The following is a 20,273-nucleotide window of genomic DNA, read 5'->3' as shown; positions in this document are numbered from 1 at the left end:
TACACTTTTTGGTGTTTAGCTTGAGGCCATGGCTCTGGCACCAGTTGTCTGTTTCTATGAGGCCCTTTTGGAGGATGCTTGTGTCGGCTGGAGAGTCGATTATGGGGCCCAGTTTGCAGTCATCTGCGAACTTGGTCAGCCACAGTCCTTCCGTGTTGGCCTGTACCTCTGAGAAATATATACCGAACAACAGAGGTCCCAGGACTGTGCCTTGTGGGACACCACTTGTAACTGGTTTGGAGTCTGACATGGCTCCAGCAATTCTAACCATGTGAGTTCTGTCCTTGAGCCAGTTTGCAACCCATCTAGTGACATAGGGGTTTATATTTAAGCTGGTGAGCTTATCTATAATGCCCGAGTGGGGTATTGTATCGAAGGCTTTTGTGAGGTCCAGGTAGGCTGTGTGGACCACCTTCCCCTCGTCAATGGCCTTGGTGACTGTTTCAAAGAAATCAACCAGGTTTAAGAGAACAAAGCCGAACTGGGTAGGATCCAGTGTCTGTAGGTCCCCAATATCTTTATGTATGAGGTCCATGATGATCCTTTCCATAGCTTTGCAAACCAAGCTAGTCAGGCTTATGGGGCGATAGTTTCCAGGATCTGTTGAGGCACCACCTTTGTGGAGAGGGACCACTGTTGGGTACATATCCTGTAGTAAGGCTGAGATTGAACAGTAGTGTTTATGTTTGGGTTTAGCTCTTCTTGAGTTCATGAGCCTAGGACACCGTCTGGTCCCATTGATGCTGTGTTTTTTGCTTTGGAGAGGGTGGCTCTTACCTGAGCATCTGAGATGTCAGGGGGGGCAGCACACTGCTGGGATAGATATTTGCCCTTTTGGTGGGGAGGGGGGGGAGAAATTTGAGCTGAACCTGTCAGCTAGGATGTTGGCAATGTCTGTGGGTTTGGTGTATTTTTTGTCATTTTGGACTAATTCTGAGCATATCTGGGAATTCCCACCCAGGCTCCTGACATAACTAAAGAAAGCCTTGTGATTATCCTTAGTGTCCTGTGCAATTTGTCTCTCTAAGCTGGCCTTAGACAATTTTATGAGTGCCCATAGTTTTTTGCTAATACTGATCAGAGATGCCTTCCCTTTTTGGGATTTTGCTCTATCATGTAGTAGCTTCCTCCTTGGTCATGGCTGGGGTCCACCAGACAGGACGTCTGCCTTTGGAGGATTGGGTCTTGGTTTTATTTGGGATTGCATGATCCATGCATTCCTGAAGGTGTTCATAGACTGCGTTTATAAAGGATTCTGTGGTCTGGGCCGTATTTTCCAAAGGCCCGGGGTCTTTGAAGGATTCCACCTCAGTTTTGAGGAGTGTGAAATTTGCTTTAGAGAAGTTTTTCACTGTGGTTTTCTGGGCAGGGGGTGGGGTCGGGATGTGAATATCTGGTGAGATTAGTTTATGGTCTGATCTTACCAGTGAGGGATACACTTCTGGTCTGGAGCATAGAGTCCCCATGTTGGTGAAGATCAGGTCCAGTATGTTTTCCCCTCTTGTGGGAGTGGTAACAAGTTGTTCCATAGCATTTGAGTTTATAAATTCTAGGAACCTTTGGGCTAGGGTGCTGGAGCTAGAGTAATGCTCCCAGTCTATCTTTGGGTAGTTGAAGTCACCCAATATAATGGTGTTTGGAGAGACCTTCATATTTTCCAGTCTTCTCAGTAAGGCTGAGTGGGGTTCCTGGGTTTGGGAGGGTGGTCTGTAGCAGGCTATAAACTGGAAGGCAGTTTTACCCCCTGTTAGTTGCACATGGATAGTCTCTGATGCTTCGTGCTGTGCCACTAACCTGGAGGTGTGGGTATCTTTGACGAATATTGATACTCCCCCTCCTTTTGTGGTTCGGTCCAAAGTTTTGGGGCCAAAAAGCATGGTATGAGGTATAACCTGGTAGTGCTGGGGTGCTCTCGGGAGCCTTGAACCAGGTTTCTGTTAGTGCACAGATATCGATGTTCTCCATGCTAAGGAGAGTTTCGAGTGCATGCATCTTGAGGTTTAGACTTCTGGCGTTGAGTAGCATTACTCTTAGTTTCTTATCCCTTGTGATACCTATGGAGGTGGGTTTATCTTTTGAGCCTTGCCTAAAAAAGGCACTATGGAGATGGCAAGAGCCTTTGCCAATATGTGAAAGCCCAGGGGTGACAGGTGCAAGCCATCCCTAGCGAAGCATCATGGCTTGTCGAGCATGTCATCCCAGGCTGACAGGCATTGGATCCCCTTTGAATGACACCAATACTTAAGCCAATTGTTGAAATTGATCATCTTGTCTTCATATTGTGGCATCATGTTCTTTTGAAAAGTTGATTAACAGCTCTTGGATTGCAGTGCTAGCTTTGACACATCTGCAAGAGTGTTGGAGAGGGTTTGCCAGTGCTCTATACATAGGACTACAAAATGACAATCCTTACAAAAACCTGGAATTTATCTATTTTCAGTGGCTGGAGCTGAAAAATTGCTGTGAATGGCTTATAACAGGCTCTAAAAAATGTGTATGAGTGTCATTCAGGAAAACAGTGCAAGCACTTTTGCTACAAAAGGTTTTTAAGATGTGACTTACACTGCTAGCATTTTATATCAGTGGAGCAGGAAGGCAATATCACTTCTGTATGCCTAACATAACTCATATAAAGGGGGCATGAAATGGATTCTGGGAAGGGGACAAGAAAGCACTAACACAAGATCATGTTAATATGCCAGGTATGTATTGACCATTTTGTGGAAAAAACTATTAACATTTTTATAAGAAGCGTCTAGAATGATTTTGGTCTATATCACTTCATCAAATCACTAATGAGCAAATACCCATTTGTCAAACCTCATTTCATCAAAATTACTAATCATCACTCTTTTAATTGAAATTTTAACTAGGGCAAACCAATGGTAGGACAACCAAGTAACCATGAAAAATATCATAAAATTTAAAACCTATGTCCCCCCCAACTAAATATATCAACTCTGAGATTGCAGTACAGAGGGGAAAAGGGCAAATTCCAGAAGGTAGCCAACTGTTGGTTTGCCTAGGAAAAGTTTAGTGTTCAATAATTAGCAGCTTTGATTAAAAGAGGTTCAACAAATGGGTATTCGCTCATTAGTGATTTGACAAAGTGACATAGACCCCAGTGATGTTAATGCATTACAATGGCTGAGGAAACAAACATACAATGAAAAAAACATGTTTTTTTTTTGAGTTCCAAGTTGGAGTTTTCGTTTAATCAAAAGAACACTCATTTTTGTTAATCCACCCTTTCTAAAATAGTTGTACAGACTCCTTGTATTTTTATTGTTACAAGCTATTATGTTTAAGTCATCCTACACAGGACTTCATAATGAAAAAATCTCATTGAAAATCATTGCTTCTTTCATGATAATAGTTGCTTTTAGCAAGGTCTGCAAATTATTCAGTTCAGTTAATGGTATTTAATGAAGGACAGCATATTTTATATGTACTAGATCTTCAGGTAGTTCAAGTGTTATACCACGAGGGTGCATGGGTTCTGAAAATCATTTCAACAATTTGCTGTACTCAGAAAAGAAAATGAATGCCTTCATGTCTGTAAACACACATTTCTAAAGGGCTGACCAGCTATATTGCTTTTTCCTTTTATAGTACTATAAAAATTTGCAAGGCAGAGTCAGCACATTCCACTAGGGCAGCGGCAACTTCAGGAGCTTTTTTTCAGGAATGTTTCAGCTTTAAGATATTTTGCAAATTGGCACATGGAGAGCTATCTACACATTTATTTCAACATACTTTTGAGCAAAAATATCAAACTCATCCACTTATTTTCAAACATTCAGGATAACAACAACAACAACATTCTTACTGTTACATACACTGGTGAGTAGCAGGTCAGCCATTTTGATATTTGTGTTTAGAGACAGAAAAGCCTTATTTTCCTTTGCTGAATAAGACAAAATTTGAGGCACATTGTAAGAGTATAACAGGATTTGGCATGGCTGTGCTACAGGGGATTCTGTAACTATCCACTTCCCACAAGCAAAAAAAGTACTGCTTTTGGATTCTAGGGGATTGACCTAATGGTTAAAGTTAAGTTGTTGACTTCACAGACAAAAGATACAGGGGTTGACTCTAACTACTGGTTATTGGCTAAGCGTATAATAGTCTGGAGACTGATAGCCTAGTATTTACTTATGAACCTACCTAAATGTTATGATTTAGTATTACATCAACCCTCCCAAAGAAAAGAAAAGAGAATTATGTAAGTTACTTGCAGTAACAGTAGATCTTCAGGGATGGGTCTCTGGAACAGTAAACGTGCCTCACTCCATTCCCCAAAGGAAGGTTTGTACAGTTTTATTGTAACTATTTCTTTATGAAGTGTATATCATTTCTGCCACAAAAGGAAATATTGTCAGCCTAGCTATCTGGAATTTTGTAAATAATTATATGTCATTTGTGAATATTAATATGGTTTATATAGGCTCACAGGTTTATAGGATGATATTAGGCTATTGGCCTGGAGGCCCTTATAAACCTAGCCAAGAATTTCTCCCATGTTTCCTCAAAGTCGCCACCTGCTTTTCCTGACTAGGAGGGTCATATGTGGGATCCTGGGGTTTATTTTCTGTTTCCCATCCAGTCATCCAGGTTCCTCTTAAAGAGGGCTGGAGAGGTACTCTGCTTGACATGAAGAGGGTGTCTGTTCCACAGAAGGGGGAGTCTTTGGGACACAAATCTATCCTGCCAACAAGTTCATTATTAATTTCACAGACCAGGTTAAAGCCTTGCATGTGGGTTACGTGAGTGGAGTTTGACTTATGGATATGCAACAACTCCATCAAAGCTGAGTCTAAGATGGCCTTGTATGCCAGACACAGGTCACCTCTGAGCAGTCTGTATGAGATTGAGTAGAGAGACAGGGTTTTTATCCTATCTGTATAGGATAGATGTTTGAGACCCTGGCTATTCCTGGCCAGGAACCTCTGTGGTCTCTCCAGCTCCTGCATGTGCTTGGCAAGGTATATGTCGAAGGGGGCATTGTACTCAATAATGTGTCTGATAAGGGAGGAGTACAGGAATGTTATGACCTCCTTGTTCTGGATGAAATACCCTTATTTATGAGGTTGGCCATGTAGAAAGCCTTCTGTACAATGGAGGCAATGTGGTGGTCAAAACTGATTGCGTGCTTAGTACGTTGTTTCTAATGTGATAATTAGTGGAGGTGCCATTTTCTCCAAAGGGGAGAATTTTGTAATTGATTATGTGTCATTTGTAGATATCAACAGGATTTATATGCTTGTGTTACAAATGTATTAGAAATGTATGTCATATAAGATGGTTTGTACAGACGTGCTGAAGAGATATGTTGTAGAGTACTCAGCTTAAAGAGTATTGACAATGTACCCTACTGGAAAAGAACAGAAATGTATACAAACTATTGTAACAGTGTAAATGTATATAGTATAACAGTGGGAACTGGCACATAGAAGGTTAACTTGCAAAACTTCAGAAAAGTAGTTAAAATTAAATTATTTTATAACTGTGCCATAAAAGATGGTTTCAGTGCAACAGGAGACATAATGTCTAGAACTAGATTTTTTGTATTGTCTTTAAATGTGGAGAAATGTAAATTATTTTACGACTTCCACCATTTTCCAAAAGATCTAAGGTCTATGTGTTTTCACAGGTAGATGCTAAAATCAATGCTTGTGAGCCTGGGAACTGATAGATAACAAGAAGTGATGTCATGCTGCCAGCTACCTCAGCAGTAATATTAGAAATATTAATTTAAGAACTCTCTGAGAGAGAGGGACTGAGCATTTTGTATTTTCTCTCTGACCTGACAGCATCAGTTTGAAAACCCACTCACCACATCTGTCTTGTCCTGTTCTGCAAGTAAGTTAACTAGGGTACAGTAAATTCTCTTAGATTCAGACAGGAATATAGTGAAGTATAGCTTAGGTGTTTTCCTTATTTATTTGAGACTGTCTTGCCATGTTGTTTTAAATATTTCCTGTGATTTTGAACTCTGAAGTAACTTATTATTCACTGAGTATTTTCTTCTTTTATTATTTATTATTAAATATACTTAAACCTTTCATTGTGGCTGATATATGTGAGATATATTTAAATTCTTGGAGTACTTGCATACTTATTTGATGACAATGTGTGGGCACTCCTAATAACCTTGCTCCTGGTCAAACTACCATTTGGATTAATAGTAACCTTACACAGTAAGATTGGACACCCTTTGTTAAGGGCCTTAAAGTAGCTGATAAAGAGTGGTTGGCACAGTCAAAACTGCCTTATAGTCTGGGCAAAAGGGGGCATAGCTAGTAAACATGTGCCAGCCTTTCCCAGGTGTGTGTGTGTGTGTTTGTGTATAAATCAAATCTCAAACAGTGTGAGTGTCAACTACTTGGGTAGGGACATGAAGCACTGGTTGGACAGAGAGGGTGTTGGAGGTCTTGGCTTGGCCACTCAACTGAGATCTCAACTCTATAGCTGTGCCATTGGGGAGTTTTAAAGGGAATCTGGTGAAAGAGGGAGAAATCAGCCCCAGACTGACTGTGGTCTCTGTGAGCTCTTAAGGGAAATTGCACTTTACTGTTTGTGTACTTGCCATCCTCCCAGTGTGTACATCCCCCACTGTTGCCAGTGGTGAGGACTGAGGCTCCTTGATTACTGGTCCACTGCTGGGGTGTCACATATTAATATGTGGTAGTGGTGGGATATCCACATATTAGGATTCAGTGGTGTGGATATTGAACTACTGTAGCCTGTAAACAGTGGTAAGAAAGGTGTTTGTACTGTCAATTAGCCACACAGTGAACTTTCTGTGTTTCATATCACAATAGTTTTATTTATTTTTTTGTTAGCTTAGTTAGTCAGGGAGAGCAGCCAAGGATGTCACCAGTGGAGTACGGCAAGCTGACAAGGAGCCAGTTGGCTGAGATTTGCCAAGCCAAAGAACTGGGACATGCCAACCTGACTAAAGCAGAGATGATTGAGGCCTTAGTCACAGCTGCATCACAGACCAGCAACAAGGAAGAGAGTCAGACTGGCCCTGGGGAGGTACAACTCTCAGAAAATAGACAGTTCAACCTTTCCACAGAGGACTTAAAAATCCATCTGGAGTTAAAGAGAATTGAACTGTCGGTCAACCATTTGGAAATAGACTCATCAGAAATACTGAGCTTTCTGGAAGCTGAGGAGAATGAGAGGCAGAGGCAAAATGAAAAGGAGATGGTGACTCTTCACCAGGGTCATGGAGGTAATGGGGAAGGGAGTAACTGAATCCCAGAAGCAACAAAGGTCAGTAAATTTATTCCACAATTTACAGAAGGGGATAATTTTGATAGTTTCATTTAGATGTTTGAAAGGGTATGTAAATAAGGGAGTAACTGCACCCCAGAAGAAACAAAGGTCAGTAAATTTTTTCCACAATTTACAGAGGGGGATAATTTGATAGTTTCATTCAGATGTTTTAAAGGGTATGTAAACAGTATAATGCTGACCAAGGGTCAATGGTTTCTGACCTCCTCAATCCATGCTAAAGCTGTAACTGCTATTTCCAAATTATCTGATACTGATTGCTTAGATTATAATACTGATAAAATTGTCTGTTAGAGTGTTTTAAGCTAACACCTAAAGCTTATAGGAAAAAGTTTTGTGATCATAGATGCAAGGCAAATGAAATTGTGTTTGAATATATTGCTGAGTTAAGCACTTATTTTCATAGATGGGTGAGAGGGTATCATGTGACCACTTTTGAAGGGCTGGCAGGCCATTTGATGAGGGAACAACCCCTTAGCACTCTACCCGAAGACATGAGAATCTGGTTAGCAGTTAGACACTGCACTACTACAGATAAGATGGGAAGAAGTGAGACATATACATAACAAGCAGGGTATCACTGCACAGGAAAAGGATACCCAGTGCTGCTCATGGGTCTAATGGAACCCATGGTGGGCACACTAAACCACTCCAAGAGACTCCACCAGTATCAGGAGAAGCCATTAGTCCAGGTAAACATCCAGGCCAAAGGATTAAATGTTTTAAAAGCAACCAGTGGGGCCATGTAGCATATAGATGTCCATGTATGTAAAGTGGGGAACAAAAGTTGGGACAGCCAGTATGTGGGAATAACAGAATGTCAGCAGTAAGTTGTCTGGAGACAGCAAGGGTACCAACTACCACAAGAGGTTATATCCTATCTTAATAAACTGAAACAGGCTAATGCTAAGAGAGACACAGCCTGTGACCTAACGATTGTGAACCCTGCAATGGGCAAAGAGGAGCACTACTTGCTTGAGCAGTCAACTCCAGTCAGGGCTTTAGGAGGGACACCATTCCAAATGCCTTTGGCTATGGTTTACCTTGACTGGGAGGATGGAAAATGAAGCCAGCAAGTGTTTGAAGATATCCCTGCAGATGTAAATAGGGAATAATTCTGATAATGCAGTACCTTGTGTGCATGCAGTGACATGCAGTCAGGCTTGGAGACAAGCATGTGGGTCTGCTACCCTTGTGGGGACCCAGACAGACTAAAACAAAGACAAATGGCAGCTTGACTGGAAACAAAATCCACAAACTTTAATGAAGCACTTTTCGTCCAATAATTCGTTGAACTTCATCAGATACTAACACTCATAGAAAAAAAATGTTTAAATAAGGATGAATACAATCAGCTGATCTCTCCACCTTAAAAATTTAAAGATATGGTAATTAAAAGCAACATTATAAAAGCAATATACATTTTTTTCAAATTCATTTCTCTAATCTCTAAATACTACCTTATCTAATAAGCAAATAGCAGCAGTATACTAAAAGTCACATTCCTAAATTTAAAATTTAAAATTTCCAAGTTACTTGACATAGAAGAGGCAAATAGTAAGTATATACCTATAGGGTTATTACCACATTATTTAATCTCATTAAGCTTTTCAGTTTTAAACAACATAATAAATAAATGATAGAGCACATGTTATTTAATCCTGGAAAATTGTAAGCATTGAGATGAATTTGCCATTCTAACTCCAGCATTTCTAAAAGAAGAGTAAGTGGACCCCCTCTTGGATTACTATCTACTTGATCAAGTATCCAAAATTTGAATGTGTGTTCGGGATATTGGTTTATATGCTTTGCTAAAGCATTGTCCAGTTTATGTTTATTAATGCAATATATATGTTCATATATTTGATCTCTCATTCTATGTTCGGTTTTACTGACGTAGAATGATTCTGAACATTGACACTTTGCTACATATACATTCATTTTGGAATTACAGTTGACTTTTCTCCTGTTACTCAGATGCATATTATTGATGCGTATTTCCATAGTGAGTGCCAGTTTTTGAAAAAAACTATTTATCAAAAGAGCATACCCTAGTACACTGATTGATAATTTAATAGAAGAAGTTAGTAATAAAAGAGCTAATCGTGTGTATACACCTATTCTGAATACACAACATCCTATTTTGTTGAATGATACTCTGTTGAATGATATCTATGAAGAAAGGGAAAACCTGGACAAGCACTTGAATATCAGGTCAGACATGAACCAAACTGACTTCACAACTAGTTTTGTCACAACATTTAACCTTGATTATTGGTATATAAAAAATATATTGATAAAAAATTTAAATATTTTATTGGAGGACAAATCAATAGTGGCAAAACTAGGGACAGAACCAAAATTCATTACTAGGAAAGGTAGAACCCTTAAGAATTTATTTGAATGTGAGTGTAGAATGCAACTACATGCAGTAGGGATGAAGCAATGTGGCAGTTGTCCATATTGCAAATACATTTTAGTAAGTACATCATTGTACATCAATAATATGCATCTGAGTATACAGTCCATGTATACACAAGTATCCCATACAGTATAGTCACACACCTTGGTAATGTAATGAAAGCACATAGAGGGATGTCATGTAAAGTAAATCATATACACTTACTAAATAAAGTAATTATTCTGCTATTTGTAAACATTAAAAGTGAGCAATGATTAGCAGTGCTCAGCTATGCTTAGCTGGTTTAATCACTGCTTAGATGAGAATGCTAAGCAGCAGTAACCTCAGCTAAGTGGGTTTGCACACTGTTAAGCAGTGCTCAACAAATTCCACTTTAAACATTGCTAAAATCAGCTTACGGGGTTTGCGCACCACTAAGCTGTGCTCAACATTTTCAAAATCAACCAATGATGGCAAGGGGTGGGAATATGGCCTTATTTAAACCACACAGGTGGGAAAACAGCCAGTACCTGTTATAGTTCAACCTGTGCAGAAACCATGGCTGGAGTAGGTGAGGGTTCACACTTTAGGGTGCAGAGCTGGGGCATCCTGGCATCCAGGGTCATGGCTGGACTCCTCATAAGTAACCATGATGAGAAACTGCTGCAGGGCCAGTACCAGGGCTCACAATATAAAGCAGAGGCCTGGAACCATCTCGCCCATGATCTCACCAGTGCTACTGGCATCTCCCGAACTGGTGAGCAGGTCTGGCACCACTATCCGACCTAAAGTGGAGGAAGGGGGAACTCTTGGACCAGTGGATACAAGATGCCAGGGACAACTGTGCTCCAGCAGTTCGTAAGTATCACAGATATAGGTGTACCAAATTCTAGCCTGAGGATGTGATAGACAGATATGCATAATGTTTGTTTTTCTCCCCTACAGCTGCAGCAGAGAGGGCTAGTAACATCAAAGTCCATGCCAACAGACTGCTGAGGCTGCACTGACAGGCTGGTGAGTAAAAATCTATTTTGCAGTATATTGTGCAAATAACTAAGAAGGAGTATATTATTTACTACTAGTAGGTATACTGTTACTGTAACTGAATAAATAAAGTTTGTCTGACTAATATTGATCTGTAATAAACATCTATAACACAAACTGTTTTGTTTATTCTGGTATGTTGTTGTAGACTTAGAATGGAGCTGTAAAACAAGATATAAATGAAATGTGAAATATATACTGCACTAAGCTCTGAACCCTGAATAGTAATGTGTAATGTATCAAAGTGTGTTCCATGCAGCATTGCCCTGTGTTAATCTTTGCTTTCTAGATTGTAGTAATGCAAAGGATTAATGCACTGTACACTATCTGTCATGCATGCATCACAGGATTACAAGTTCAGATGATCTAACCAAGAGACTATTAGGCAGAAACCAGTGAAACAAGAAATAGTAGTTCCCCAGTAGCTCAGTGTGATGAGAAATAGCTCAGTTGTTATTTTGCACACCCAGACACAGTTCAAATCCAGAGAGTGGTTCTAAGATGTGTGCATATCTACACACAAGAAATCATGAATATATGTAAAAACAGTCAGGTAGTGTTAACATATATTTTCTCCACAGGTTTTACAGGTAAGGAAATGTTGGTAGTAGCTGTATGAAGTGTATACTAACAAACTGTGTGCAACTGTTCAACTGTCCCACCACATGCCTGCAAATGACAGCAGGATAAGTACATACAACATGCACTCTTCCCAATACATGTTTCTCAAGTGTCACTCTGTCATGGTTAGGGTCACAACTGCCAATAACCCTGGACACATATAGGAACTCAGTTGAAGTATGCCAGTAGGACATTCACATAACAGCACTTCAGGGTACCCCTTCTGTGCCAGATATGTAACCCTGACATGTACAAGTCTCCTTTAGTCATGCACCCAGAGTTGTTACAGTTTGCCCCATACCATTCCAGGCTGACAGTTTAGTAGGTATGTTTTTGCTACAGAAGCTATGGGCCATAGGTAGATATAAAGTGAGAGCAGACCCATAGAGTATTGAGCAGTACTGCTGTGGAAAATAGAAGCATAAACAATTGTTAATGGACTTGTTGTCTCTCACCCCCCACCCCTTATCTGGATCAATACAATAATTAATATATTACGGGTATGTTGTTCTCCAAACCTAATGTTGGGACATGTGTTCTATTATTGTTCATATATATGATTGGTTGTATGTTAACATACCTTATTCAAATACCATTGTAAGATAGCCTGTTGCCGTCAATTGTACTGGCATGCTGTTATGATGCATAATGTTGTTCCATTCATGCATGTGTTCTGTTTGTTATGCAACTGTTTCAAATCTGTTTTATGGGGCAAATTGGAACACCCATGCATGCAACATACCTCTCCACCATCTGAGCGGTAGGAATTTGCAATGTTTTAACAAACATATCATGCACAATAGTCATTTAACATAAGGGAAAATTATATAGCCGTAGTACTTTTATATACATATGTATGTATATATAGATATATAGATACCAATATATATATATATATATATATATATATATATATATATATATATATATATATATATATATATATATATATATGTGTGTGTGTGTGTATGTATCTATATGCGGTGGTGGTGCTGTGGTAGCGTTGTCGCCTCACAGTTAGACGTTGCCCGTTCAATTCTCAGTTAGAGTGTCTTCTGTGTGTCGACATGCGTGAATGGGTGTTCCTTCGTTGAAGGTTGTGCGTTAGGCCCGGCAAGCCAGCACGTAAAAATCTACTGCCAATGGTGACCCTAAACCGGGAAAAGCCGAAAGACACAAACAATATATATATATATATAATTTATACATAGGTAAATATATAGATAACCAAACTCTTACTGCAAGACATCTGCAAAAAGCCCAACACAGTGGGATAAAGGGGAAACAATAGTGACATATTTGAAATATGGCTGTCATACAAGGAGAAGTTTGCTAAAGGGGCATGGTTTGCTTTCACATAAAATTCCAGATAGATTTTAGGTCTGAAACACAAATGAATGTCATTATTTACTCATGTCAATGCTCACATCATCTCAGTGATTTGTCAGAAACCCACAACTGTTATGGGAAACAGACCAAACATATGAGCCACGCATCTGGACAGTGTCTAGACATTTGGACAATGGAGAGGTATGACTTCAGTCATGTAACAGAATAGAAAAACCCATGACAGCTGCCAACCATGATACCCAGCACCTTCTGAAACAAAGTAAGACCAACACGACACTACCCCGATTCGGCTATGGGGAGTTAGCCATGTATATCCAAGTATATCATGCACTACAGGGATGGAACTGTAGGGGAAAGCAGATATTGGTGCAAAAATGTCCACCCATGACCATTTGCACCACAGTCACAGCAACATTCTCGTACCCCAAATGAACTTTACAGTAGAACGACTGTTTGAACATACATACCCTGATTAACAGTCACACACTACACCAACATATACTGGCTATTGGCCCAACTCCCAGTCTACTGGGAATCCTGAGGTGCTACAGCACATTTCTCAGTCTGCCCCTACAAAATATACACCTGATCAACCACCAGCAACAGTAGTAGCATGCTCAGTCAGATAGAAAAAGGATCTGTGGCACTCACATCTACTATTCTCCCTACTCAGCCCAACAAACATTTACACACAGCACTGCTACACAATCTTGGCAGTCTAACAATGGCCAGACATACATAACTCTCATATGTACAGCTTTCCACAGAATGTCCATGGTGTGGGACTTTATTCATGGCCACTGCCGCATACCACTTACAGGATTCTGCTAAGTCACTGGGATGATACCAGGAGTGTAGTCACTAAATAATGATATACCATACCTCTGAGCCTCTTACTTCAAGACATCTGGACAAAGCATGACATACTTGGGGGACGGGGTTGGAAAGAGGGCCATATCTCACACAATGGTGTTACAAACTGAAACAGTTGCTGGTGTTACAGAATTTGTTGTAACATAACATACCTGAAGGATATGATGTCTGAAACACCAATGGATGTCAACAGTTACTGACTACAATCCTGACATTATCCTACTGATTCCACAAAAACAGACATCTGAGGAACAGACTACACATAACAGGCAAACCTCTGGGCAGTCTGTGGACATCAGGACAGTCGAGAGGTATGTCAGAAACATATCACGGTTAGAAGTCAAGTCATGCAGAAAATGCATGTCCAGACAAACTCTGTTAATCTACCTACCCTCTATGTACATAACAGCAATACAGACTTACAATCTGTACCCAATTCTGGAACTTTGTCCTCCATGCTTTTGGGCTGTCTCCACATGTCCTGTCCTGAGAGGTATTCCCACCTACTGTCTGTGAAGCTGTAGCCCCCACACCTCTATAATGTCCTCCACACAGGCAAGGAAAAGGGGCAAGGCCCACATGAAGGATGTAATTATAGCACTGTGTTGCTATGGCATTGGCTAATGGAAAGACAACACAACTGCTCTGGATGCAGGTAGCAAGTGGGAGACACCAATTAGTGCACAGGCCATCACCTGCTCATGAGCAGAACCTACAAAAGGCAAGCTACTGCCTATGCAACACAGGTCTCAACCCATCTATACAAAGACAGACTGTGACTACAATGTAAGCATGTAATGGAATGCAGTAGGGGGGGATGCAGTGGTGTTAAATGGGACATTAAATACTAGGCTGCAACAAGACCTGCCAGACACACATGCTGCTGTCTGGCACCTATGGCCATTCCCGCTTGCCCTGTCTGCATTGACATGGAGCACATCTGTGGCCCCTGGGTCACCTCAGCAAAGGTCAGCTCATGTATGACTACTACTGGTGTGTCTGTCGTCCAATACTGAGCATGTCACTGCTAGGCCAGCTACCTGGAATGTTGTAATTATTCATATGTCACCTGTGAATGCTACTCTGATACATATGCTTGTCTTACAAATGTAATAGACTTATAATGGGTATGTGCATAGTACACAACAGGTGCAGATAGGTGTGTTGAATTGTATGTAATAAACTGAGTCCATACCTGACAACTGTGCAGAGTTTTGCAGACTGACCACATGTCTGCCTCATATTTGTAGTCAATGCTTCATACAGTTGTGTATTGTCTGGCACATCACTGGCAACTCATTAAAGACTGAAGTCATAACATATTAGCATACATTTGATAGTCAAATGTCATTTCCTGCAGAGTAGACCTATGAATGTGACACTGTCTTTGCTGGCAACTAAGTGTGTTTCAGCTAGATTTATAAAGTGACACAATTTACTGGCCTTTGCCCAACACTGATGTGTACCTTTGTGCAGATGTCTTGCTCTAACAGGAGCTAGTTGTCTTACCCTGAAACCCATGTCAATGCAAGTGTACCTTGTCCTGTAGGATGCTGACATTTGTGCATTCACTGACACCTGCTTTGTAGCTAGGAAGAGCACACCAACCGTGCCAGGTCATTCATCCCATGATAAGTTTAGACCCCAAATGGAGGCCTGCAAAGCCACAGGAGGTGGAGTGATGAACCTTAGCATACACATACACACGTCCAGGCTGGCCAAACAGTATGAAGCACAGGAGACATCCCCTGTGCAGTTAACAGTTGACAAAACACCTACTCAAATCATAGCTAGCTACAGGCCTCCAATCATGATTATGGACACCCACCACACCTACTGGGACTTACTGGAATCTGTCAGGATTCAATCATCTATCCTGCTCCTGGGTGATTTCAAATACCCAACCATAGTGTGCATGACCTATGCCACCTGAACATGAACGCACATAGATTCCTCGGCTTAGTCAATGGCAATACAGTGGATCAGCCAGTCAACACTCCTATGACAGGTGGAAATACCCTATACCTGTTCCAAACCAACATGAGTAGCCACTGTAGCACTCCTACAGTACCATCATAATTGGTAATATCTTACCACATAGCCATCACTGTTCAGGTCACCATCTCCCCTGCCCACTCCCCCCTTTACAGTGTCAAACAGAATTAACTGTACACAGATGACTATAAAGCCCCTCAGAGCAGGTAGAGGTAGCTGTACAGCCAATGTCCCATTTGTTGGAACCAGCAGCAGTCTCCATGCCCACACCACAATACTATGTGGGCACCTACATAGCTGCATGGACTCAACAATACCTGACAGGACATCATCATCTCCCTCAAGGTAGGGTAAATGCCCATGGTGGACAGCAGCAATGCACAAATACCATAATAGGTGAAAATAATTGCTAAACGAGCCAAGAAACAACATGTGCCTCATTGGAAGCTATGTCTCCTTAGTCTGCACAAGCAAATAAGATCACAGGTGATTTACCCTAAGGCTGTCTTTGAGTGCAAATTGGACACATCCACCAAGGCCAATCACTAGGCCTTCCACGCATATGTCTGTCATTCCAGAGGCAACACACAGTTCTGCTCTGTAGTGGTGGTCAATAACACCACAAACATATATGGTATAGCTATAGGCAACCACCTGCAGACAAGTGAGGTATAAGCATCATCCCCTGTCCCTCCATTGGTACACATGTGAATTCACAGCACCTGCCCCCCTCCCCTCATCATCAGGAAGCAGGTCCATAATGCTCTCTCAAAGGCAACAGACAGAGGTCTCCATAGGCCTGATAAAATCCCTGGCTGCATCCTACATGAACACAGGCATGGGCTCCCAGATCCATTCCACACTGTAGTCAACCAGAGGACGGCCACTGTCATCCCTATACACAAAGGCGGAGCAATCAACCGACACAGCCACTCATATGCACATCAGCCTAACTAGCCTGCTCTACAAGGGCATGGAAGGCAATATCAAGGACATTATGAACAGGGACATTGGCAACATCAAAATGCCTGAGCCCATGCAGCATGGTATTGTCAAAGGGAGATTAGGCCTGTTAAACCTGGTCAACCTCTCTGAAGTGATCAACAAACACAAGAATGAGGGGAAGATTGTGAAAATGCCTACCTTCTCCTAGCCCAATTCTCTCACAATAATCACCAGTCCGCTAGGATATGCCTACACAGCTAGGCACCAACATGTAGGTTACCAGATGGGTAGCTAACTGGCCCAATGATAGTACCCACTCAGTCAAAGTAGTGGAACCCACCTCTAGTAGTAGATTCTTCCAAAGCAGTGCACCCCAAGATCAGTCTGGGGGCCTCTACTGTTTGAGATATACATATCTGAGGTACAGCACAAAAGCAGTGATCTGTGGCTGACCAGGTGTACAGATGCTTGCAAGCTGGCTACTGTCTTACATTCCCCAACTGATGTGAGCATCCCCCAAGAGGCACTCACCCAATTAATGACTGGTGCAAGAAGTATTACTGCAAACTGAATGCCAGGAGAGGCATCATTCCACCTGCTGTAGCAGATGTCATCCACACTAAGTATGACAGTAATAATGTACTGAGCATGCACTCAGGTATGAGGTAACTTGTGCACCAAGGTTGGTAGCAACCTGACAGTTTCCCATCATGTAGGCACCATTGTACGGAAGGCTGTCTACATGGTCCACCTCACAAATATAGGTATGTCATCCAGGAACCAGGAGGCCACAACATCCCTATACTCCACCCTTATCAGATGCATTACCAAATACAATGGCTCCTTTGGCATGTACCTTGCCAAACAAATGCAGCAGTTGCAGAGACTACAAAGGTTCCTGACCAGGCAATTCCAGGGTCTGCAACACCCACCCTATGCAGGTCGGCTGAAAGCCCTGTCCCTGTATGCAGTCTCATACAGACTGATCATATGTGACCTGTGTCTGGCATACAGGACCATTCCAAAACCAGCTTTGATGGCATTTCTGCATATCTGTAAGACAAATTGCACTCATGCATACCACACACAAGGCCCTCACCTGGTCTGTGACATGCATAGTACTTGTCCCACACAATACACTATCTGCAAAATACACTGCCTCCCCATGTCTAGCAGACTACATGTATAGTGCTCTGGAAAATGAAGCTGGATGACTGCATGGGAAATGGATGAGACGGCCCTGGGATCCTGCGTGTGTCCCAGATGGACAGGAGAAACAGATGCTAGTTTGGAATGGGCATGGGTGAAAGTCTGGGCCAGGCTTATGACGGCATCAGGGCCAATAGCCTGGTATTATCTTATGAAACTATGGACTAGTACTTTACATGTGTCCTGTATGTATTGCAGACTGTCCAGCAATGCTGCGTGAAATTAATCCCTGTGAGTCTGAACTGTGAATGTACCAGTGATAGTAGGTAGTCCTGTTCCCTCATCAGTTATCATCACATATTGTTACACCTTATCAGTGTGTGTGGTCTGCATAGCAGTAAGTCAGCTCTTATAGTACATGCATATGCACCTGGTGACGCTGTATATCTCACTCCAATAGCCTTGGTCTTGGCCACAATTACAATCATCACACAGTAGGATTTGTCACCCTTTGTTGTGGACCAGACAGTAGCAGTGATAGAGATGGATTGCTGCAGGCAGAACTACCATAAGGTCTGCCCCCTGAAGGGCCCATAGGTGTCACAGTTGTGCCAGACTGGACCAGGAGTGTGTGTGTGTGTGTGTGTGTGTGTGTGTGTGTGTGTGTGTGTGTGTGTGTGTGTGTGTGTGTATATATCTCAGCAAACATAATACTGCAGGGTATTACTTTACATATGTTATGTTCCCCCTGCAGGTGAACACAGGGGTTGGTGTCCCTCCCCTCACAACCTGATATCAGTGACTTAGCAGACTCCCATGATGATGGTGGTCATAGTGAGGCACAGGTGGGGTCATCGGTGTCTGGACCCATGCCATTGTTTTGCATCCCTCTCTCCCCCGCCATGTCCCCGCACACAGTATGCCCACACATGCCCAATCTCCAGTAACCATGGAAAGTGGACAGGGTAAGGGTGGTGGCATGGAAAGGCTAGTGTGTTGAGTATGGCAAGTGATAGTGCAGACACCAGCCATAGGCAGAAGGCAGGTGAGGTCACACACAGGCAGATGGACAAGCGTGCTCAACAGAGGACTGCTGCCCATCAAGCCCCTGTCACAAGTGCCACGACAGGTGTCACCAGATGCATGTTATGGTCCATCATGAAGGCACAGGCAGGTACTGACTGCAACACCAGACAGATGCTCAGGGTCATGCATGCAGTGCTCCCTGCCATGCGTGGCAACCTTCACGGTAGTTTTGATGCCATACGTCATCCTGCCAATGTTGCGGATAAACAGCGAGGGGAGACATTGTCATTGCCTGACCATGCACTGTCTGTGCTCGAGCATGTGGTGGGAGTAGGGCATTGGCCAGGTGGCTGTAGGTCAGTGAAATGATCAACTGTGAGCCCACGTGGCCATGCACATTCACAGTCCCATAGTGGCAATACCAACTGCACTACTGAAGGGTCAGTGGTGTCCACACCACACCAGAGCAGGCCATACGCACATTGTCCAGGCCAGTCCCATCGGGGATACAGGTCCAGAAGACAACAGTCACCATCAGGGAGTAGTATTGCATCTGTCCTTGGGCCTGGCGATGCCAGCGATACTCCTTTCAGAACCAGTTACAGCATCTCTGCCAGGAGACAGTGAACCATACATCCTGCCATATATGGTCCACAGTTGTCCAACATAGACCTGTGTTGGGCATCCAAATTGCTTGCAGGCATGCAGACGGAACACTCACACATCCCTATCCCAGGCCAGTCACCACCAGACATGCACAGCTCCCCTGCACAGGCCAGGTGAACATCACCCCTCCAGACACACACACACACACACACACACACACACACACACACACACACACACACACACACACACACACACACACACACACACACACACACAATGTCAGCCATATGGCCCAGCATAGGCCTATGCATGTGATGATACTTGTGCCACAACCCTGTTATCCATATCATTGATGCACAGACATGCTCATATGGGTCTGATGCACAGGGTGACCATGGTACAGTGTAGCAATGTCATGCTGTATAAGGTTCTGTGTAAGGTTCTGTCTGCTGGCAGTAGTTGTGCGTACACATTGAGGTGTATGTACCTTGTTAGCCATGATGCACTATTGCTGTTAGTACTGCTGACTGACTGTAGTGTCATGTACGGTATTCTGGTAGTGTTGCAGGTGTCTGTGTATCTGCAGGCAGTGTGTCTGTTCACAGTAACAATGTTTGGTAAGGTGGGCTGGTAACACAGTCACCTTATCATAGGCAAGGTACAGCTGTACATGTACATGTTTACCTGGTGTGTTTACATGCAACAGTGTGTGAGGGGCAATTGCGGCAGACAGTGTGACCTTGCATACATACCCTTGACACAGACAGCTAGCCCGCATACATGTCACCTGGATGTTCCGTAGGCCCGCAGGCCCACACATACAGAGGAGGTTACCTGAGTACTGGCACTAGGTCCTTCACCAGGCTACCTATTACAGTCACTGCAACAGATTCATCTATCAGCACCTGTTGCGCTGCCATTTCTGTCACATCCACTCGACCGTCATGCAATTTATGAT

This window comes from Protopterus annectens, chromosome 12.part0 (assembly GCF_019279795.1).
Source record: "Protopterus annectens isolate FY-2018-M chromosome 12.part0, PAN1.0, whole genome shotgun sequence".
Lineage (NCBI taxonomy): Eukaryota > Metazoa > Chordata > Ceratodontiformes > Protopteridae > Protopterus > Protopterus annectens.
This window is presented reverse-complemented; position numbering follows the sequence as displayed.